This window comes from Zalophus californianus, chromosome 8 (genome assembly GCF_009762305.2).
Source record: "Zalophus californianus isolate mZalCal1 chromosome 8, mZalCal1.pri.v2, whole genome shotgun sequence".
NCBI lineage: Eukaryota > Metazoa > Chordata > Mammalia > Carnivora > Otariidae > Zalophus > Zalophus californianus.
Window position 1 is genome coordinate 51,655,449 of NC_045602.1, and position 25,042 is coordinate 51,680,490.

The 25,042-nt window shown below is 42.1% G+C and overlaps 1 long non-coding RNA gene across 1 annotated transcript in view; it reads right to left on the reverse strand.

The window, feature by feature from the left end:
- Positions 1 to 7,633: 7,633 nt before the first annotated feature.
- LOC113938185 overlaps positions 7,634 to 25,042 on the reverse strand; it is a 52,981-nt gene continuing 35,572 nt past the window's right edge. Inside the window, exon 3 of the long non-coding RNA XR_003524847.2 lies at positions 7,634 to 8,027. This is a non-coding gene — a long non-coding RNA (uncharacterized LOC113938185). The remainder of the gene's footprint in view (positions 8,028 to 25,042) is intronic.

Genomic DNA, 25,042 nt, shown 5'->3' on the forward strand with positions numbered 1-25,042 from the left:
TCACCTTCACAAGGTGACCCTCCAGCACCTTCCAGCTCTCCCCTCCAGGCAGCAGTGCCTGACCTCCTGATAGCACACTGCCCAAGAGAAGAAATTCTATGCCAGAAACATGCACACCTTCATTCCTCCTCCCTTTCTTGCTGGTGCTCTACTCTCTCAGAAATACAACAAATGTTTCCTTGAAGCTCATTGGCTATGACTGGGTCAAATCTCCATCTCTGAACCAATCACCGAGGAGGATATGATTCTCCCATTGGCTCAGGCCAAGTCGTGCGCTCCACTTTTGACTCCCCAGGTGGACTGTGGGTGTGAAGAACCTGGTAGCCAGGAGCACCGAGTATGAACCCAGGGCTGAAGAAGGCACCTGTCCTATGCATGACTGTGGATGAAGAGGGTCACCTGGGATTTGCTTCAAACCAAGTCATAAGTCTTGTAAAGGAAGACTGGGAGAAAATGCTGGGCCCCCAAGTCCTCCCAAGTTTCCTTTCTCCTGATTTATCGATTCCATATTACTTAAGCTAGGAAGAGAGCATCAGCTCTCAGCAGTGCAATTTTCATCCCTCTGTGTGTGTGTGTGTGTGTGTGTGTGTGTGTGTGTGTGTGTGTTAGGGGGATGAAGGGAGGAAGGTAGAAGGAGAGAGAGAGAGGAGGGGGAGGGAGAGCAAGAGGGAGAGGGAGAGGGAGGACTGTATATGGTCTCCAAATCTTCATTGTTGGTGTCATCTTCCTTTGGAATACAGGGAAGTGTGGGGTTTGAAAGCCCTTCCTTCCAAATACTAAACAATCATAACCAAGAAAAAAAGAACACACATAAAATGTGATGCTGACCTTGAACCCAGTGAGGGTGGCCTTGGGAGGCTGAGGCATGTCCTGTGGTCCCACAGCCAATGTGCACCTGGAAGGGAATGGGACTGCGACCTTGGGCACCTGTTTTGCCCAGGCCAAGGCTGCCCTTCTCCCCCAGCGTTTGGCACTTCCCCGGACAGACTGAGGTGGGTGTGTAGTCTGCAAGGGTCTCGAGCCTCCAACTCCACAAATCATCCTGTTTTAATGTAAATGGCAATTGCCAAGAGTACAGCATGTTTTCCTGTGTCAGCAGCTCAGTGACTAATGTCCCAAGATAAATGGCTTGGCTTTGCCTTGTTTAGAGTGATTCTGTAATCTTTCCCTCCTTTCTGCAGAGGGGACTCCCCAGCACCTTCCCAAGTGCGCTCCAGGGCTGGGGAAGCCTGAGATCAGGCTGTGCTGGGGTCGCTCCTTGTGCAGCGAGAGGCAGGGGCAGGTGAGAACCTGGGCTGAACAAGTCTGAAGCAGACCGGCCCTCAGTCCCCAGCAAATGACTAGAGAGAAGCTGAGAACAAGCTCTGCCTTCCAGCCAGTCTGGAGCTGCGGCTGGAGGGAGGATCCAGAGTGCCCGTGACTACTGCGGAGAAATGTGGGACCTGGGGTAGAAGGCAGAGAAGACTGGGCAGAGGGGAGGGAGAGAATCTCGGGCAGACCCCCCACCCAGCGCAAAGCCTGACATGGGGCTTGGTCCCACAACCAGGAGGTCAGGACTTGAGCTGAAACCAAGAGTCGGACACTTAACCGACTGAGCCACCCAGGCGCCCCCCACCCCTGGGGGGGATATTTTTATTTATTTACTTTTTAACAATTGAAGACTTAGGGTTTGGAAAAAAGAGCCGGCTGTGGACCCAGACCCGGATAGCTGGGAATCTCGGTCCTAGCACTTACTGGCTGTGGTATCTTGGATGGTAGTGCTCCCATTTTACAGATGAGAAAACTGAGACTGAGAGTAGCTAAGCAATTTGCCCAAAGTCCCACATCTAGCTCATGGCAGCATTCAGACTTAAACCAGGACAGTCTAGCTTCAAAATCAATAGTGTTGAATGAAGGGGCAACTGGGAGAATAGATCTCCCCGGGTCCCTGGTGACTTCTGACCACCCACATGAAACCCCAGCTCTTCACCCTTCCAGAAATGTGTCCTTGCTTAACCACACTGCAAATACTGTGATTTATATTTCCACCCTCCCGCCTTCTGAACACATTTCCCCGTCCCCTTGTGGTTGGTGGACCATGTGATGTATGTCACTTCCAGGCTGGACTATTTCACTGTCAGTGTCAAGCCCTCCAGGGCCCTCCCTTTGTCACAGCAGTGGAGGCTATTCCAAAGAACTGCTCCATCAGCCTGGGTCCCACATAAGGGTGTCATGGACAGGACCCCAACCAACCCACAGTGGACAGTGGAGCATGAGTGAGAAATAAGTCTTCACTGCTCCAAACTGCTGGAATTTGAGGTTTGTTACTGCGGTATAACTCAGCCCACTCTGACTGGTAGTCTTCTCTTTCTAGGAGGAGGAAGCAGGTGAGTTCCTCTAGATGTACTCAGCAGTGTTTAGCAGAGGCAAAGGACAGGGAGCCCCTTTCTATCAGCCACATGGTCCTGTTTCAGAGAGGCCAAATGGGGTAAGGAGAAATTAGCCTTAGGGGAGACAAGGATTCTAAGAACCCTGAGCCAGAGAGCTTTCAGACTGCAGGGTCATCCGTCCCCTCTGATGCCAGGACGGCTGGGTCAGGGAGGTCTAAATTCACACAACTCAGATCCAGGTGGCTGGAGCCTGGAGCTGTCCAGGCCTCCTGCAAGAGAAGGAGCTGACTCACCCGTGGGCCAAGCATCAGCAGGGTCTCTCGAGTGGCAGATGGGCACAGGGGCAGCTGGGCATGTTGGCAGACAGGCCCAGGGCACTGGTGCCCCAGTTACCTGAGCACAGACTCCGTTGTCCAGGCAAACCCCGTGGACAGTGCACAGGGCCCTCCATGGGCATGAGCCCTGGGACGCACGCTGCAGCGGCAGGGACTGGGCTGCAGGACACAGGAAGGAGTCTCCTGGAAGTCTGAGCCCTGTGGAGAGCATGGGCACTAACCTTTCCCTTGGGGTGTCATCCCCCTCCTCCCACATAAGTCCCCCACGCCCCCTCCATCTCACATTTCTGAGAGACAGCTAGAGGGAAAGCAGTTGGACTATAAATTAGCCCCTCTCAATAATGTGGTTCTGAAGCTGGATTTAAGCTGGGAGAGATGCTGGAACCTGGTGCTCAGAGGGGATCCCTGTAGAAGGGGGAGGGGTGGGGGTAGAGAGACTTTCCCCTAAGTGGCAGCTGCCTGACTGGTGTGAGTAGAGGGCTGCTTCAGGGCATAAATGACCCCCAAACACCCTTCCACTACCTCCCCCCTTCCCTGTGGTCGGGGCTAGCCTTTACTCACTCTGCACCTGACATCTCCTGCCTCCCAGTTCCTTGAAACCACCTCCCTGCCTCCCAAAGCTGCCTGAAAGATCTCATCAGCCTTCTTTCACAAATGCACGGAGTTCCTTCCAGAAGACCTTGGAAGTGCTGTGCTACTTTCTGGAGAAGTGGCAAACAGTGGAGCCCCTTTCCCCTAGCCAAGATTGGCAATTTGGAAGTTGCCTTGGAAGCAAACATTGATATTACAACCGTCTCTTATTGTATCCTCAGCAGAAATGCAGAGAGGAAACAGCCCAGCCTTTGAGATGAGACAAATCTGGGTTTCATTCTCAAGTCTGCCATGGGTCAGGTGTGTGAATGTGGGCCAAGGCCTTCAATTCCGTAAGCCTCAGCGTCCTCATCTGTAAAATGGTGATAACATTGGCCCCCACACCATGATAGCACGCATACAAGGGCCCAACAGGGTGAAAGAAGACACCACCCTTAGCACAGGGTCTGTCTGCCGTGAAACACATATAAGTGCTTAATAAATGATATTTAGGATTTGCGTGCTCTCCTGAGTAGGCCAGAAGCAGAGAGACTCCAAGAGTGTCAACAGCAGGCAGTGAATTTGCTTGACTCAAGAGGGCAAGAAGAGGGTTGGGGAACGGAGCAAGGGGCCTGGTCAGCTGCAGTGCCAAGCACTGAGTACCCTGAGGCCAGGGCCCACAGACAGAAAGGAGGCTCCAGAGCCTGGGTGTCCTCCCAGCCAGCAGCTCTAGAGCCAGCCCAGTGCTACCTCGGGCAAGTGTCTGAATGCATTTGTTTAGTGTCCAGAACAGTCCAGAAACCACCCCTGGGAAAAGCTCTTCCTTAGCCTTACCCCTAGCCCTCTGCATCAGCACTCTTCTGCTTCTGCTATTACATTTCTGGGTTGCCGTTTTTGACCTTCAAACTGCTTGTGGTTATTTCCGGAGAAGTTGTTGGGCTTCCCCGTCCAGGCCAGTGAGGTTGGGAGCAGGGGCAGTAAGGGTGGCTGGGTCCCATTTAAGAGCGCAGAGCCAACTGGGAAGACACAGGAGAAATGAAGAAGATGGGGCCTTAGGGCTGCTTGAGGAGGACAGGGCCCCTCCTTCCTGAATCTTCCCAAAGGGGAATTTTACCCAGAAGTGTTCCAACACGAACTGTCATTCAGCTTCAGTCTAATTTATATATGAGTAATTAATATGGGACTCTCGGGTCAAGAGATCAGCCTCCCAGCTCCATCTCCACATAGAGGAATGACAGACATGTTTGTTTATTTAGTATATATGTATATAACCATGTTAAAGAGAATAAAGAAAGGAAGATATTCACAGGCAAATAATGGAGAAGGAAACCAAAGTGATAAGCAAAAACTGAAGTGCAGCGAAGAACCAGAACAGAGACGAGTCGCTGGTGACAGGGCTGCTGTGCCCAGATGGGGCTCCTGTGTGAAGCCAGGGAGCCCTGAGCTTCCAGCTGGCCCACCCCGGAGGCTGGATTGACTGCCCACGTCGGATTGACTGCCCACAGGATTAACACATACTGTTTATCCCAGACCAGAAACTGAGATGCAGCCCAAGAAAGAAACTGAGCCCTGGTCATGTTCCCTATGTAGGTGGAAAGTTCAGAACTCCTCCATCCACATGGAGACGACACACAGACAGAGTTGCTCCCAGGAATACCTTGTCCATAACTCCGAAGCACACGGAGCTGGAGCTGAGGCAACCACAAAACCACCCTGTAGGGAAGGGCATGTGACAGAACACCCCCGGGAGAGACGAACCCTCAAACGAGATCATCCACCCAAAGGAGAGAAGTGGGATGTGTCATTGCCCAACATGTAGAGAAAAAAATGAACAGAAAAACGAATTCAACAGAAAGTAGGAATGGAGAGGAAGTAAGGAAGCAAAGTAAAGCATGGTAAATAGAAACAAAAATGATATTGCAGAAGTAATTTCAAATATATTGATACTCGAAATAAATGAATTTGAGTGGGTGAAACCTTTATTAAAAGACAAATTTTTATGGGGATTCTCGGTTGGGTGTCCAACTCCTGGTTTGGCTCAGGTTATGAACTCAGTGTCATGAGGTCAAGTCCTGCATCAGGCTCCGCGCTCTGCGGAGTCCACTTGAGACTCTCTTCCCCCCGCACGTGCATGCACAGACTCTCTTTCTCTCTCAGATAAATGAATGAATCTTTTAAAAAAAGACAGAATTTTATGTTTTTACCTTTAATTCATATATATGCTATTTATGGAAGAAATATCTAAAATTAAGACAGAAGTGTGAGCAGTAAGATTATGCAACACACACACCCAATGCTAATCAAAGGGGACTGGTGAAATATTAATTAGTAGAAGAAAACCTTAATTTTATGGAAATGACAAATGCTTCCTAGTCTTAAAAAGAAGTATCCATTAAAATGGCATAACGGTAATACCTTGTATACAACTAACAATACAAACTCAAAACATGTAAGTTGGCAGTACTGAAAGGAGACGTTGACAAATGCACAATCAGAATGGGCCACTCTCTCGGAAATGAATAGATCATGCAGTCAACAACTGCGCAGAATATAAAATATCTGAATACAAGTATTCGAACAATGAAATTATACATTTGATGTAATAGAGCCATATAGTACTTGGCATCCAATAAACAGAAGACACGTATCATTCAAGCATGCATGGGTCATTTGTAATATTTGAGCTGAACGGTATGGTAAAACTAGTCTCATCAAATCCCAAAGACTCAATATGAAACAGACCACGTGTCCTGACTGCCACACCATAAAACCCAAAAGAAATCATCAAAAGAGGGCACTCCCAAAAAACCCATGTATTTGGAAACAAACAAGCAAGACAATTCCACTGCCAGATAATTTGTAAGTTAAAGGGAAGTCATTTAAAAACTTATGAACATTTTAGAACCAAACAAGAATGAGAGCATGGCATATCAAAATTTCTGAAGCTGTCCCTAGACAGAAATGTCTAAGTCTAAATACGTTTGTTAAAAACCAAGAAAGATAAAATAAATAGACTGAGGATTCACTTCAAGAAGTTGAAAATAGGATAATGGAGCAAACCAAAAAAGAAGAAAAAAAGGAAATAATAAAGAAGAAAGCCAAAAATAATAAAATAAAAATAAATAACAAAAATAGAAAGGAACAATGAAATAAATAGTGGTTGTTTGAAAAAAAAAAAACCCTCCTATATGACTGGGAAAACCATAGTATGTTATGTTAATATTATTATATTATTATAAAACAATCAAGCAAACATAACTATAGATACAGTTATTTGGGGGTTTCTGGGAGCCACTTCTTTATTCGTCATGTCGTTCTGTTCTCTGTATTTCCTGATGCTTTGATAGCTGGGGCCCTGCCGTCCCCAGAGACACTCCCAGGGCTGGTCAGTGTCTGGAGACAGGAAAGGACTCACCCGCAAGCACCCTTCCTGAGCAAACCAACCAGTCCTGAGCCCATGCCCAACCACCTCCTTTATCCACCTGCCCTAACCACCCCAGGGCCAACTACAAGACAATCAATCAGAGACAGCCCTTTGGCCCTGGAGTCTGCTGAAATTATCCAAACTAGGCAATCCTAAGCCTGCTTACTCTGCCCATTCCTTTTTACAGAAACCACAATGAAGCCTCTCGCCCATGCTTTCCTCTCACGCCCTCTGCCTCCTGACTGACCCTGGTGCTTCCCCACATGGCCCCGTGCAGTGTGGCGGGCCCCTTCCTCTTGGGAACTGTGAGTCACAAACTATCCTTTCAAAGCAAGTCATCTCCTGATCTGTGGCCTCCCCATACGGGAATAATAACAAAGCCTACATTTCTTTTTTTTTTTATTTAAATTCAATTAATTAACATATAATGTATTGTTTGTTTCAGAGGTAGAGGTCAGCGATTCATCAGTCTTATATAATACTCAGTGCCCATTCCATCACATGCCCTCCTTAATGTCCATCACCCCATCCCTCCACACCCCTCCCCTCCAGCAGCCCTCAGTTTGTTTCCTAATAATTAAGAGCCTCTTATGGCTTGTCTCCCTCTCTGGTTCCGTCTTGTTTTATTATTTCCTCTCTTCCCCGATGATCCTCTGTTTTGTTTCTTAAATTCCATATATGAGTGAGATCAGATGATAATTGTCTTTCTCTGATTGATGTAGCTTAGCATAATATCCTCTAGTTCCAACCATGTCATTGCAAATGGCAAGATATCATTTTTTGATGACTTCGTAATATTCCATTGTATAAACATACCACATCTTCTTTATCCGTTCATCTGTTGATGGACATCTGGGCTCTTTCCATAGTTTGGCTATTGTGGACATTGCTGCTATAAACATTGGGGTGCAGGTGCCCCTTTAAATCCCTACACTTGTATCTTTGGGGTAAATACCCAGCAGTGAAATTGTGGGTTACAGGGTAGCTCTATTTTCATCTTTTTGAGGAACCTCCATACTGTTTTCCAGAGTGGCTGCACCAAAAGCCTCCATTTCAAAACAACCTCCCCAGCGCTATTCCAGAAGAAGGAGGAGAAGATGAATCACGTGGGAAATGTGAGAGATGGACAGTTATCTTTAATCTTAGGGGTAGAAGGTCCCACGGAGGACCAAGCACTACAGATGTAAGAGGAACCATATATAAATCTCCCCTGGTAAAATTTCAGGATGTCAGGGATAAAGTTTCAAATCCTTTAAGTATCTGAGGGGAAAAAATTTACATGTCAGGGTAAAGAGGACTGAACTGGAAGCAGTCTTCTCCTTGACAAACCTAAAACAAACGAAATCACGATAAGTATAACAGTATCAACAAAGTTCCAAGAGGAAAAGACTGCATTCAAGACAAGAAAGCTGTAATTTATTTGTGGGGTTTAATTAAAAGACATTTTTCTCAAGGATTTAAGCATTCAAATGTATACCACACACTCAAATATGCAGAAAAATTTGCTCAAGGTAATATTCCAGCTGAGCAAGAAATGAATAGGAAAATTGTTAGAACTCATTAATTTATAAAAAATCAATATTAGCACTATTGATGTCCAAATATAATGTCCAAAAGGTCCAAAATAATTACTGAAAGAGAAGGTACATAAATGTCCAAAGTAATTACTATAAGAGAAAGTATACATACATGTAAGAAATAAATTCATAACACTAATCTTAATTTTTTATGTCAAGAAAAATGGGAGATAAGTAGGGAGTAAATTTTAAAAGCATGAAATCATATATAGGGGAAATAAATACATACTATGTTTTTTTTGAGGTTGGTAGGTCAATAGTATATATACAGGATGTGTGTGCGTGTGTGTGTGTGTGTGTGTGTGTGTGTGTGTGATTGAAGGAACCAGGAGTAGGCTAGAAATGGGGAGTGTGACTTTCTAATTTCTAAATATAAAGAAACTTGCAAAGCAAACCTGAGCAAATGGCAAAATGAAAAAGGAAAACATAAGGAAGCATAAAGAGGAGAAAATATTATCATCATATGAGACAAATGATTAAATATCCTGACTCCAGCCTCAGGACTAAAATAACACTGAGACCACCATGCTGGGGACTTCCCCATCTCTCAAGGCTGGGTCCACTTTCTTTTCACCATTTGCAGTAATCCAACTCCCTCTGTTTTCTAGTTTACCTATAGGAAGATGGCAGCAACCAAGTGTTGTGTCCCCTTAGATCCAGAGAGTGACAAAACTGAGTGAAAATTCTTATCCCAGGTCCCAACATGCAGGGAGGGTTCTGCTTGGCCCCACCTGCGTCAGCTGCCCATCTCTGGAGCAAACACATGTGGCTGGGGACCGGATCTTCAGAACTCCCCACAAAGTGGACTACCTTCCAGGAGAAGGACAGACAATCTATTTGGTGTCCGTTACCCAAGGACAAACAAAAAGAAAGCAATATTCATATCAGACAATGCAGAAATCACAGCAAAAAAGCACTGAGCTACCTTAAGGGGTGGGGGGAGGGTATCCTATATTGGCAAATTGTAGAAACTAATGAGAATATAAGAACCATGAGTCTGTGCCCTGAATATTGCATTAAATGTACAAGGCCAAAAGTGCTAGAAATTAAGGAGTAATTGGACAAAACCACAGTGATAACAGAAGGATTAATATGCCTTCCCATTTCTGAGAGACCAAATAGACAGAAATTTCATGAGACTACAGAAGAGTTCAAACTTATTATTAAAATTTTGACTTAACAGATCTATATCAGAATGTGTTCTCTAGAAACAGAAAATACATATTCATTTCAAATGGCCAAAGAAGAGTTACAAATTTGATCATATCTTAGGCTGCAAAGAAAATCTCATTAAAACCTCAAAAGCAGAAATAGTACTATGCACAAATTCAAACCACAATGCAACAAAAGTAGAAGTTAATAGCAAAAGAGAAACAAAGAAACAAAATGAAGCCACTCTGGAGAGCTGGGAAACTTGTCTTAATAGCCAGAGTCAAAGAGAACATTCAAACCATAATTAATGATTGTTTAAGAAACAATGAGGAGCTATACCAAAGAGAAAACACAAAGCTCTAAAGAACAGAATACATATAGTTTTGTTTTTCTCATTAAACAGAAGAAATTAAATGAAACAAGTATTCAAGACAAAAGCAAGTAAAAGAGCAAAAAAAGTGAAGTATGAAAAGCTAGAGGAAGAATTTGAAGTTAGTAAATAAGAAGGTGATAAATTAAAAATAATAAAAAAAAACTATAGATCTGAGAAATTTAAGAGCTGGATCTTTGAAAAGACCACAATTAGGATAATAATAGTGACTACTGATTGGGCATTCAGCTAATGGCCAAGGATCACGCTAAACACTTTAATATTCATACATTCATCTCAGGATGGCCCCATGTGGTAGGAAGTACAGATATCCCCATTTCGTAGACGGGAAAACTGAGGTGTGGGGAGTTAACTGTTGGGTCTCAGATTGGTCCATGCTCTTAGTCATTACACATTTCCTCTAGCAGGGCAAATCAAGGAGAAAACACCTCGTGGTCACAGACACACAATACAGTGGAGGAGAAAGGCATACAACCAGTACAGAGGAAAATTTCAAATTAGGAGAAAATACCACACACAAACTGATACTAAAATAACTGATTTTTTTTCTCCCTCCTCTTTTTTTAATCGGTAAGTTTGTTTATTTGACATAGTTGGGATCATATGCTTTATCCAGTCAGGGCTACTTTCTTTTTCTCTTTTTATGTAGAAGTAATTTCAGACTTAAAGAAAGGCTGCTAGAACAACACCAAGAACTTTTTTTTGAGAATAATTTGCTCATCGGATGCTCCTATACCCCCCAGGACTTGATTGTGCATTTCCTTAAAGTAAGGACATCCTCCCACATAATCTCAATACAACCATCTGAACCAGGACAACATCGATACACTTCTACCGTCCAATCCACAGACCACTCAGTTCAAGTTTTGCCAACTATCCCCCACAACCTCCATAAACAAGCAGCTTCAATCTGGAATCACATGTTGCATTTAGTTATCATTTCCCTTCAATCTGGAACCATACCTCAGTCTTTTCTCTACTCTTGCTAAAAAGGAAACAACAAGCTCAATATGGAGTCATTTGCCCTCTATGACACCAAACTGAGACTTAAGTCTCAACTTACCCTGGGGAATGTGACATTTTAACAGTCGTTCTGAAATTTCCTGGCCAGAACTAGTGAGGCCATCTGCAGGATAAAGACCCTATCATCCCCCTACCACCTCCCCCACCCCACCTCCAAAAAAACATATCCTGGCTTGGAACAAATCTTTCTTCTCTTTTGCCAGTAACTTCCTTGCCCCACCCTCTTGACTCTAAAAACCTTCCATTTTGTACATCTCCTCAGATCATCTTTCTGTTTGGTAAATGAGATGCTGCCCAATTCACGAATCACTTAATAAAACCAATTAGATCTTCAAATGTACTCATTGAATTTTTGTTCTGCAACACTCTCTTGACCTTGATACATTTGAGGATACAAGCCAGCTATTTTGTTGAATGGCCCTCAATTTGGGTTTGTCTGGTATTTCCCCATGTTACATTTTTTAAAGATTTTATTTATTTGAGAGAGAGAGAGAGAGAGCACAAGTGGGGGGGAGGCAGAGGGAGAGGAAGAAGCAGGCTCCCCACTGAGCAAGGAGCCCAATGCTGGGCTCCAACCCAGGACCTGGAATCATGACTTGAACCGAAGGCAGATGTTTAACTGACTGAGCCACTCAGGAGCCCCTCATGTACGTATTTTGAACAAAAACATTACACACTATAGTTCTTCACTGCATCCTATCATGGGTCACATGATTTCATTTTGACTTTGGTTATTGAATTAAGGGAGTGTCTTCTATTAAGTGACTCTTCTTCCAAAGCCTTTTGTAATCAATAATGATTTTATGGGAAAGTATTTTGAGACTATGTAACTAGTTTCTCATCTACCCTTGTAATATCCACTGATGGTTCTCGGCTGAATCACTTATTACTACCATGGTTGCCAAAGGGTGATTTTCAAATTCCATCATCCCTTCTACATTGGTTGACATTCTACTTTTAAGGAAAGGTTTTTCTCTCCTCTCCACTTATATATTCACTAATTTATTTTATCGCTGTGGACTCCCGATTCCTATTTCATTCCATGGTAAAAATCTGTTATTCTTCTCTTGTATTTTGTCAAATTATCCCAGATTGGCTAGTATTACCACTTCAATCTGGTCTCTATGTCCCTCTTGACCTGTATTCATTATTCCTTGAGCACTTCTTTACTTTCTTGAACAGCAGGATGTTCCAGGCTCATCTTGTCCTTTTTCTGCCCCTGTCCTGGAATCCACCATTTCTTCAAGTCCTTTTAGTGGAGAAAGGTACTTAAAAAGCAAAGATCTGGACAGGAGATGAGTCCATTGCTATTAAGGTTTCCCAGGGCATGGAGGTAAAAAATGTCTATCCCTATCTATCTGTCAATCATCTATCTATCGTCTATCTATCTATCTATCATCTATCTATCTTCATCTATCTGTGGTAGGCAGCCCCAGGATTGCCCCTCAAATGATCCCCACCTCTGGTATTCAAATACGTATATAATCCTCTCCTCTCAAAAGTGAAGTGGACATTGGTGACTCACTTCTAACAACAATCTGACAAAAGTTCAAATTCGAGCTTAGGTTTATGTCACATTAAAGTTGAGGTTACAAGAAGACTGTGACTTCTATCTTAGATATTCTCTCTTACTCACTGTGAAAGAAGCCAGCTACATGCTGTGAGATACCCTGCGGAGAGGTCCACCTAGCAAGGGACTGAGGGTGCCTCCAGCCAACAGCCAGTGAGGAAGTGAGCCCTGCAAACAACCACATGAATGAGATTGGAAATGGGTCTTTCTCTAATAGAGCCTTCAAGTGAGTCTAAAACCCCAGCTGACAGTTTGATGGCAGCCTTGTGAGACCTTGAGGCAGAGGCCCTCAGCTAAGTCACTCCTAGATTCCTGATGTACAGAATTATGAAATAATAAATATGTCCTGTTGTTTTAAGGCACCAAGTTTGAGGGCCCTTTGTTATGTAACTGTGGAAAACCAAAACACACACAGACACACAAAATACATGCATACATGCTCTATAGTGGAAACCATGAGTTCACCCATACCTCCAATTCCAACTCAATGCCACAGGATTCACTCTAGTTTTCTTCTTTTCCCTAATTCTAACACCCTTTGCCGACAGGGAGGACCTGACTCTCACTATTCTTAATATACTTATTTATTGGATCCCCCCCACCCCCATAACCAGCTTCCTCTCCCTACCGCCACCACCCCATGCACGCTTCCTCCTCAACCTGCTCAAACCCTGACACCCCAAGTTAGAGCCATGGGTACTGTCTACCCTGTGTGAACCCCTGCCTTGTCCAGATCTACCCAGTGGTTCCTGGTATTTAAGAAGGGAGGAAGGAAAAGTAGAAAGGAGGCTGGGAAGAAGGCAATATAGAATACCAAAATTGATTCCAAAAAGAGAGAAAAAGGATAGAAAAATAAGCTTGAAATAAATTGAGAAACCCTTAGAGATTTACCTGCCAAAAGCTGATGGGCCCAGAAGTATTTCAGACTCTCAGGGAATAGATCATTACTGCACTATATAAACTGTTCTAAGACCAGAAAAAATATAGGTAATATTTCAAATCATTTTATAAATCTAGCAAAACTCTGATAACAAACCTGACTAATGAAATCAAAACTTCACGTAAGTAAATAAACTGAATTCAGCAATACATTTCAAGAGCAATGCATGATCAAGAAGATTATAATGTAATGTATGGTGATTAACATAATAGAATTTTTTTAAAAAGAAGATTTAACTGCAGGAATGCAGAGGTGGGTCAACATTAAGAAATCACTTTAAATGAGTAGATAAGGAGATAAAGAAATATGTGGAGATCGCAGTTGGCATCAAATGAACTTTTTTTTTTTAATTTAGTCTTTTCCAAGACATATTAGTCAGCACTCTTTTGGTTGCAAGTAACAGAATCCAAGTCAAGCTTATGTACATAGGGCTATCTCATGGACGTCAATAAATCACGACTAAAAAAAAGTAAATGTTGGAAAGGAAAAAGCAAAACTTTTTCGTACCTGTCCATCGAGAATAAATACTCCAAAATCAGTAACTTTCCCATAAATCAACAATATCCTGCTTGAAAAGCCAACGGGAAAAAATTCCATTTACAATATCAACAAGAGACTACAAAGTACCTAGAGATTTGATGCTAGTGATGTGCATCTATTGAGGAAATACAGAATATTTTGATAAGAGGACATAGAAGGAGACCTGAGTAAGAGGAGAGACAGGGACTCTTCCTGGATAAGAAGATACATATTGTAAAGATGTTCATCTGCCTTGAATAAATCTATAAAGTCAATGCAATCTCAATGGGACCGTCTTTAAAATTTGACAATACAATTCTAAAATGGAGGTGAAAGACTTTAACAGAAGCCAGGAAAGACTTCAGTTGTTGCCTCCTAGACACTAAAAACTTAGCATCTATCAAGTGCTTATACTGTACTTTGCACTGAGCTAAGTGTTTCACATGCACTGTGGATTCTATTCACTCCTTCCAAAAATTCAGGGAAGTACAATTACCTACACCTGAGAGACATTAACAAAGTTTGCCATTATTACAGAAGTACTAAATATCAGGAGTCCGTATTTGAACCCTGGACTCTTCACTTCAGAACTTAAAGTGTAACTACTATGCTAATTAAATATATTACAAAGCTAGAGAATTTAAAACAACCTGCTAGTGAGAGAGAACTCAACTGAACAAATTAATTTTAAAAAATATGTATATATATATTATTCCCAACATAAGAATAGAATTACAGAGGCGCCTGGGTGGCTCAGTCAGGTAAGCATCTGCCTTCGGCTCAGGTCATGATCCCAGGGTTCTGGGATGGAGCCCAGCATCAGGCTCCCTGCTCAGCGGGGAGCCTACTTCTCCCTCTCCCTCTGCCTCTCCCCTGCTTGTACTCCCTCTCTCTCTCTCTAAAATAAATAAATAAAATAAAATAAAATAAAAAGAACAGAATTACAGATTTATTTTTTCTTACACTTTATTTCTTCCAGGGTTTATTATGAGGAGCAGTATCAGGGAGAATGTATTTATTTTATTATTTTTTTCAAAGAAAGAGCTGTTGATTATATTTATCAATTCTACTATTTTTCTTTGTGTAATTCATTGCTTTATTACTCTTTCCTCATTTCCTTTGGTTTCTTTTCTCTTCTTTCTTTTTTTTTTTTTAGTTTCTTGCATTGAGTGTTTAATGTTTAGTGTTATAATGAAGCATTTCTTCCCCATTTATTTTTCCAAATGAACTTTGTATTCTCTTTAAGTTCTGAAAAACTTCCACAGAGATGTTTATCAGAGTTTTATTAAAGGTATAAATTAAATTGTGGTGAAATGACATTTTTACATATTGAATCTTCCCAATAAGGAGCATGTCCTCCCATTTATTCAAGACCTCTTTTATGCCTTTCAGTAATGTTTTATGGTTTTATTCCTATGGGTCCTGCACAGTTTTCAATAGTTCATGTGAAGGAAATCTTTTTGTTTGTTTTCTTAACTAGCTACTGCTAATTTATAAGACTTTGTTAACTGAGTTCAATTTGTGACTAGTTTCCTTATGAACTCTCTTCTGTTGTTCCCTAGGGTTTTCAAGGTAGAAAAAATTTGTTATATGCAAATTATGATAATTTCATTTCCTATTTCTTAGTTTCTTCTTTCAGTTTCCTAAATAACTGTATTAGCTAAAACTTCTAGAACAGTATCAACAAATAATGGTTATGGTGAGCATCTTTGTCTGGCTTCTGACTAATGTAAATGCCTGTTTCATTTTTTTAATTACACTTTTTGAGATAATTATAGATTCACGCGTAGTTGGAAGCCACAAAGAGACCTTATGTATTCTTTACCAAGTTTCCTGCAAAGTTAGGTTTTGCAAAACTGTATATTACAACCAGAATATTAACATTGATTCAGCTCACCCATCTTACTCATATTTCCCCAGTTCTACTTGTATTTGTGTGTGCACCTGTATGTGTTTTAATTCTGTAGAATTTTATCATACATGTGAGTCCTTGTATCCACATCCACAGTAAATAAAGAACAGTTCCTCCATCACAAGGATCTCTTGTGTTGCTCTTTTATGGCCACTCCTACTTCCACTCTCTCACCCCCACACCCCACCTCTGGCTCCTGGCAACCATTAATCTGCTCTCTATTCCTATAATTTTGTCATATCAAGAAAGTTATATAAATGGACTCATATAATATGTATCCTTCTGAGACTGGCTTTTTTCACCTTAATTTCCCCATAATTCTATGGCAATTCATACAAGTTATTACATGTGTCAATAGCTGGTTCCTTTTTACTGCTGAGTATTCCATGGTATGGATATACCACAGTTGGTTTAACCAGTCACCTGCTGAAGAACATCTGGATTGTTTCCAATTTGTGGCTAGCTATGATGAATAAAGAAGCTAATAATGTTGAACATCTTTTCAGGTGCTTATTTGCCATCTGTCTATTCTCTTTATGTGAAATATCTGTTTATGTCTTTTCCCCATTTTCCGGTGGGACTTTTTATTTTTAACTATTGAGTTTTGAGAGGTCTTTACATATTCTAGATACAAGTCATTGTTGAATATGTGACTTGCAAATAGTATGACTTGTCTTACACCCTTCATATGAACCCTCACAGGGGAAAAGCTTTCAATTTTGATAAGGTCCAATTTATCTTTATTTTATTTTATTTTATTTGGTATGGATCATAGTTTGGTGTCAAATTTAAGAACTCTTTGCTTACATCTAGATCCCAAGATCTTCTATTTTTTTCTAAAAGTTTTATAGTTTTATGTTTTATATTTAAGTCCATGAAAAAGCATTTGACAAAATCCAATACCTACTCATAATAAAAACTCTTAGCAAAATAGAGGAGAATGACCTCAACTTGAAAAAGGAGCATCTATTTAAAAATCTATAGCTAACGTCAGACTTAATGGTAAAAGACTGGATGTTTTTTCTTACGATTAGGAATAGGCAAGAATGTCTGCCCTCACTGCTTTTATTCAGCATAGTACTAGAAGTCCTAGCCTCTGTAATAAGGCAAGAAAAAGGAATAAAAGGCATATAGTTTAAAAATAAAACTGTCTTTATTTTCAGATGACATGATTGTCTATATAGAAAATCACATGGAATCTATAAAAAAACTATAATATGTGAGTTTAGTAAGGGTATAGGACACAGGGTCAACACACACAAATCAACTGCATGTCAATACACTAACAATGAACATATGGAAACTGAAATGTAAAACATGATGCCACTTACAATAACTCCAAAGAAAATTAAATGCTTAGGTATACATATACCAAAACACGTGTGTACAGGCTCTATATGCTAAAATTTACAAAATGCTGATGAAATAAATCAAGGAAAATCTAAATAAAGGTAAAGACATACTGTGCTCATGGATTTGATGACTGAACATAATAAAGATTTCCATCCTATGCAAACTGATTTATAGATTTAATGCAATTCCTATCAAAATCCCAGCAAGATTTTTTTGTATACATAGACAAGCTTATTCTGAAGTTTGTGTGGAAGGCAAAGGCCCTAGAATAGCTAAAACAATCTTGAGAACGAAAAATGAAGTGTGAGAATCACTCATTCAGTTTCAGGCTAAACATCTTCAAGCAATTCTTTTTAAAGAAAAATGTGGATCACAGACTCTTACCCACAAAACTAAAAAAATGGAAACATTGCTATCTTTTCTTTTGGCAGTTAGCATTGCAGATGAAACGTCTGAAGTCATCCTAACTTGCAGATAATCTATTTTTTTCACTTCTTGATTCCTATATATTTTTTCTTATTAAATATAATTATTTCCATGATATGTCCAGATGAGATCTCTTTTTATTATCTTGCCTAAAATATAGAAAAACACTTCTGGACACACACTTGGATTCCCTTTTGACCTCTACGAAGAAAAAGAAAATTTGTTTTGACTGATCATTGCCTCTTCCAGTTATCCTGGTTTTCCTCCCACAGCAACACCTATTAGTCTTTATTCATATCCTTATACAAGTCAGGGATCTTAATTTCAAGCAACCCAAACTAACTCTGGCTACTTTAGTAGTGAAAGAATTTATTAAACAGATACTGGGAATCTTACAAAAATATATCTCTATTAAAAAAAAAAAAAAGACTCAAGCTCAGAAAAGGGGTATTATAGAATGAGGCTCAGCAGCAACCAGAATGACAACCAAGTTGCACCACAGAACACATCCAACGAGGACTCCAGGATGCTACCACTAAACCCTGGGGGCTCCTCACAGCATTACCACTCTAGCCCTGGACCCTGGACACCGCAGCTTGTGCTGTCCTGAACCCAGTGCTGCCATCCTCCAAGTAAATTCTCCTTAGTCCTCTCATCTTTGTGCTATAAGCTTCCTTTTCAAAGTCCCAGATGCATGTGCTTGACTGGCTGGCACAAGTCACATGCTGGTACCTTAGCAATCAGCCTGAGAAAATGGAATTCTGGCCTTTTCAGATTCTATATGTGGGACAGTTCTGCCACCAAGACACCCCACAGGGGAAATTCCACAAACATAGAAAGGAGCTTTCATTAGGACCTTGCTTCTTTGTCCTCTGTCTCTCATTCGTTATTTTCATCTCTATATCCACTCATACCTTCTGGGACAACTACCCAAATTTGTGTTCCACATCACTATTCCAATTTTCCGTAGTGTCAATTCTGCTCCTCACCTCCTTTGGTGTGGATGTTAATTTTTTTTTTTTTTTTTTAAGTTTCTTTTCCATCCTTCCTTTGAAACTACAATTCCTGGGTAGATTGACAGCAAAAATGACTGTCGATTATTCCTCCTAAAACTGTGCACACCCATCCCCTCCCATCAAGAGGTGGAGACTATTTCCCTCCCCTTTAATCTGGTCTGGTCTTGTGACCTGATTTAACCAATAGAACACATCAGAAGGGATATTCTTATGAGGGTTGGCAGCTTCCACTTTCTCACTTAGGGGATCTAGCTGCCATATAAAGAAACTCAAGCCACATGAGAGAGAGAGGGTCCCACAATTCTCTAGCCACCAGGTGCCAGATGTGAGAAGGGAGGTTATCTTGAACATTCCAGCTCTAGCCACTTCCCAATTAAATGCTACCACCTCATGGGGCAGACCCTATACCAGATGGAGCAGAAGAATTGATCAATTCGTTCTGCTCTAATTCCTTCCCACAGAATTGTGAAAAACAAAATGGTGTGATTTAGGTCACTAGGTTTCAGCATAGTTCATTTCTTAGCAGTAGGTATCTTGACACACTCCAACATCTTACCTAGTTCCCTTTTCACCTCACTTTGGCATCTTTTCATTTCATCTTATTTCATCATGGTCCTCTCTCCCCTTATGATTTTCTTTAGCTGTTCAACTTAGTGAGGGTTCCAAACAATTTTCTGAAATCGAATTCTTGTTACACTCTGCACATCTGAGTCATCAAGATAAAGTTTCCTTTCTCATGTTCTACAGTTCATCTTTTTTTAATAGATCAAGTTGAGTGTTTTCCCTTCTTATTCATTTTCAAAATAAAAGAGACATATCAAGATTCCATTTAGCATCAGACAAAATGTGTAGATTTCCCCTGGTGCCCCCACTGTTTATTGGGAATCAGTTGAATCCCCTTCTCAAAACTATAGCATCAGGGCTTTTGAGGGCTCTATATTTTATAGAGACCTCAGCCCAATATCCAAGGTCTGGTTCCCAGGATTTCTTTTAATATGGTACTGCCATGCTGTGGTAGAGTCTTGTCTTACCCCTACTTCGTGGCTTCCTGGAACTTTGAAATTATGATTCCCAGTTTGCTTTGCTACCAGGTCTATTAAGGCTCTGTCCCACCCACAGGTGTGGGGCTATGCATGAGGGCAGTACACCTCCGTGAATGCAAAGCACTACCATCAAGGTCACCCTATATTGCCCTGCTGTTCTGCAGCAGTTTCAGTCTCCAGATGAATGTAGAAATGTTAGTGGGAAGGCAAAATAAGCTGCACTCACACAGTACTGGGACAGTTTCATAGTTTTTTAATTCATTTGGTATCAGAGTGTCTTAGGGCAACCAGAGGAGGAGAAAAGGGTTTTCTTTATACCTTATAGAAAAGGATTTTCTAAAGGATTCTTTATGTCAAAAGGAACACGAATGTGCCATTTGTTTCTGTTTTTGTGATACAGCTTTATCAGTATTGTGTTAATAAGAATTCCTGTTATTATCTGATAATATGTTGTTTATCAGCCTTGGTTTTCAGTGATGTTACATATTTTCATCTCTTTCTAAGTTTTTCTTAAACTTTTAGAGGGAAAAGCATACAGGCCACATCAGGGCCTACAAGCCCTGTCTCCGTTAAAATCATTAGCAGTCAAGAACTAGTGTTGGATAGAGGTACGTATTACGTCTGCTGGAGGAACTGCACGAGTGGAAGTAATTCTAGGAAGACACTGTGCAGAAGGAATTTTAATTCCATTTTCTCAAAAGATGCAGGTGGATTATAAAGAAAAAGATTAGAAAGGAAATGTCCTAGATTAGGGAGAGGAAAAAGCTTGATGAAAAAGGTTTTTTAGCTACAGTCAGGATATTGGATCAAAAAATTATGAATCATCATAGTGTCAAATTTCAGGCTTGACCTATATCAGAGTAGAGATCTTGAATGCTACAATTTGAATGTTGGAGCCAATATCAGTAGTTAAATTTGGGCCAATAAATGTCCAAACCATAAAGCTCTTGAGTCTAAGTGCAGAGAGAGTAGAGGTAAGGAGCCAGCTAATATAGGGCATTGAATAAAAAATACGCAGATTGAATCATGCAGTGTAGCCCTAAGCTCTCTCCTCCCACTAGTCTGGTTATCTAGTGCTACACAACAACCACTCCAAAATTTAGTGGCATAAGCCTATGAGAGTCTTATTGCTTACAATTCTCTAGGTTGACTGTCCCCAGCTAGATAGTTCTTCCATACCAGAATTAAAGATCATGTGTCTCCAGATTGAAATTCAATTTTTTTTAAATCCATACCAATACCCAATATCATGAAACTTTAGCATACAAGGGGTAAATACCTAAAAACTTTTAAAGAAAATAGATAGCCCAAACAAAGTGCTGAGAATAAGAATGGCGTGGGCTCTTCAACAGCAACACTAGAAGCCAGAAATTATGAGGGGAAATTATTTTCATCCAACAATTCTCCTCCTGTATTCAGTCTAGTTTGTGGGTGGAATAAAGGCATTTCAGACATTCAGAATCTCCTAACATTTATTTCTGTTGTACTGTTTCTTGGGAAGCTATTGGAGGGTATGTACCCCCAAAGCCAAGGAAGTAAATCAAGAAACAGGCAGACATGACATGGAGTCAAAGCAACCAGGAATAAACGTTAAGAGCAGGGCAAAGGCAATGCCAGGATGTTAGAGAGAGGAAGGGGCAGGATGAGGCTGTGCAGTAGTCAGAGAGAGAAGTGAGTCCAGATAGAGCCACACATCTCAGAGTGCAAAACAGGACTCCAGAGGAGAGAAAATGAAAGTGGTAAATTATCTGGTAGGCCTGACCAATCAGAAAATTGCACTGAGAGGTATTTTGCAGAGCTATGAAAGAGTGTGAAATTACTTAGCTGTTCAAAGAAAATAAAACAAATGAAAATCGGATGCAATTATTAACTCCAAGAAAAGCTAAAAGCTGTACAACAAATGAGATGTAATTAGACTATACCATTTATGTCAACAGTGAGCAAAATTTATAGCCATAATGATGAAAACTCTGAAAATGATTTTATCTAAGAGTCTAGATATAATGATATTAGGAGAATAGGGGGTGTAAGAGAGTGTGTATAAGTGAGTTCATATTTTCATCTATCATAATAGAAAGCCAATGATGTCTGAAGTTAATGGATAAAGAGAAAGCAATTTCGTTAGAAATATAGATAGAAATACCAAAAGAAACACTAAAATAGTTTAAAATGCTTCCTTGTGAACAGTAGGATGGGAGTGGGGGTACAATCTCGAGAGGTCTTAACAGGACTTCCTGCTATAGCATCTAAATAACCCACTCCTTACCTCATGCCCTCTTCCCTTTCCCAACCAGGCACTCCCCATTATAGTTCCTTGCAACCCATTTCTGCTCTGTCACAAAACCTCTTCCTTATTTATCCTCTCCCCCAACCCAGGCTCAGACACAGCCCAGACTACCTTCACTCTACTCTGTTTGCACTTATAAGCCTTTGAGACAAGCATATTTGTTGTCTGCAAGTTCCAGGAGAAAATGCAGATGAGAAACTATGAGAAACTGAAGACCTGGGACCAGTATGGTCAAAGGAAAGGTTTTTCAGTCTAAAGCTCAGAAAGCAAGTGGACAGTCACATTTGTGAAGTTGAAGAGATTGTTCTAGCATGGATAGCCATATTTACCAGTTTCCCCTCCTTCCCAAATTCATCCTTCAAGTCTCACCTCCTCCATAAGACTCCATCATCTCCTAATCTGCAAGGACATCCCCTTTTTAGGACAGTAGTACCTTCAGACTTGACCAACTCCCAGCCCATGCAATCTCTAAGTGGTTCTCTAGCCAGTCTTGGAAGAGAAAGCACCACGCTACTATGGCTTCTCTATTTATTTGTATCACAGCAGTGGGCAGTGAAGGCATTTATAAGCCTTCAAAAGAGGCTGAATATATTGAATTCCTTGACTCAACTTAGCAAATGCCCAGAGTCTGCTCACATGTCCTTCTCTTCCCTGCTGAACTGGCTTTTCATATCTGTGTTTTTAGTAGGTGTCAGTCAGTGTTTATTGAATGAATGAATGAATGAATGAATGAGTTTAATGACTGCATATTTTACTGATGGTTCCTGCTCTTATTAGTTGATGTTAGCATAACAAAGCTGGGTTAAATTACACTAAGGTAGTAGTTCTCAAGGTGTGATCCCTGGGTCAGCAGCATCAGCAACACTTGTTAGAAATGCCTCACTGGGACCTCCTGATTTAGAAACACTGGGGGCAGGGCCCAGAAATCAGTGTTTTGATAACCCCTACAGGTGATTCTGATGCAAGCTCAAGTTCAAGAAGCTAACGGCACTAATGGTTCCTCTCATGCCCAAGGCTATGTCTTGCCCTGCATTTTCTCATACAGAGATATTACTGAGTGAGATAAAAGTAACCACAGTCAGAAGTAAGGCTATCAGAGGCTCAGCCTGGATCTTCCTAACGGAGAACCCCGCTGTCTGATAGCAGGGCTTTCGGCAGATCATTTGTTCTAAAGAAATGTGATCTGATATTTTAAAGTCCTGTTAAGAACTGCCTCAGGCAGGAACCCTGGGCTTCAGCTACAGCAAAAAGTGTCCAGGTTAGACAAGAGGAGGATTATTGGACCAGCTTCACCAAAGGAAAACATAGAGTATCACCACTGAAATGCAAGGAAATGGACAAGATGACTGCCAGGGGTCATTACATGCCAGACCAACAAGCAGGGGTCAGATGCCTGTTCAGAACTGCCTCGCACTCTGAGAACCTTGCTCCTCCTCCCCCACCCCTTCCCTCCTTCCTCATCTTCCAGGGCAGAGCTGGAGCCAGCTCTAGGGGCAGATTTACAGCTCTCCTCCATGAATAATGCAGCAGCCCGGCTCTCCAGGCAGAAGCTTCTGGGTAGCCTGTAAATCATTGCAGACATTGTGCCAACCTGCTTAATCAGCTGTCTCCAGGGCACCTCAGCAGAGGGAAGGAGGGCACCCTGGCTGCACTCAGTACTCCATTAATAAGGCCCCAGGCTACAGCTGCCAACCCCTCCATGCCTAGCCCCACAGCCCCCACACTGTGGCCCCAGAGAGAGACTCCCCTAGAAGGGACAGCAGAAGGACATAGAGGGGAGAGGAGACACAGTCCTTGATCCAGAAAGCCCCAGCTTGCGCACACACACAAGCACTTCTGTTCCTGGGCTCTGGGCCATAGCACAAAGGTTGTGCAGGTCATGCCTTCATTGCATAAAGGCCCGGCAGGAGGGGCACGCAGAAGGCTGAAATCTGGCCCAGCCACTGCCCACCAAGCCTGCACTCTGGCTCAGGGCTGTGCTCTGGCACCTTTTTCTGATTGTTCAAAGGTGTGGTCTTGGCTCACAGCTGTAGTGCTGGGCATTTATCTGGGTCCCCTCTTCCTTCCGAGCCCCAACTCCTCTAGTTCACGGCATTGGCCCTGCCTCCTCCTAGAACCCCAGTCTCCCCAGGTACACTCCCTACTCCCTGTCCGTAGCCTGAGGCCCTGTCCCCCACGACGAACCATTTCTTGGCGCCTATTTTTCAGGGCTATCTAGCCCGCATTCCCCACCTCTAAGCGACTAAGAATGGAAAGCCCAGAGCTGGCATGTGCCCACACATTACTGTGGTCCACAGATACACAGAGCTATAACATCACTTTCTCTGAGACAGCCTAAGGCAAGGTTATTCCCAAGTTCCCTGATGGACAGGCCAGGGCAGCCCCTTGCTGTAAGTAAACAGACAATACATGATCCCCAACCCATAGCAGAGTGCTTGAGTTTCCTCCAGCGTCTTTGTATTCCAAAAACTGCGTATTTCCCACCAGGACCCCTCAGGCAAGCCTTAGCCATAGTCTAGCAGAAAGACCTTCTCAAATTAAGAGATGATTCTCAATCCACTGGAACTCTGATTCATGCATCTACTAATGTTTCTTATTCTCCACTGGAAAGGAGGATATTGCTCATAATAAAAGGGTATGCTTGGGGAGGGGTATGCACAGGGGAGCAGGCATCTGAAAATAGGGTCAGGAATTTTAGAAATGTACGAAGTTCCCAAACCATGTCTCCTATCACATGACCCATTTGGTGTCTCCGGAAATCCCACATGGAAAATTGGACCAAAGCAGGGAGACACAGCTTCCCCAGGGAGGCGGGAAGGCTGGAAGTCGGCAAGCCGAGCCTCCCTGGGAATGATGGTGCCCTTGGACTTGCGGTTTAATGAATGAGCCAGGTCACTAACTCTGGGAAGAGCCCCGGAGGCCCAGGAGGTCGTCGGGGCAGCCCGCCCTGGACATAGCAGCCCACTTCCTGCCTTGGCCACCCTCCCTTCCCCAGCCACCGCTAACTCCAAGAGTTACATGACTCAGCACCCAGAGCCACCGACCACTGAGTTCATCAGCACCCCTGGAGAGGCCTAGGCAGTTCACCAAAACCCACAGGCTCCACGTGAAATGATCTCCCTGTCCTGGTGAAAA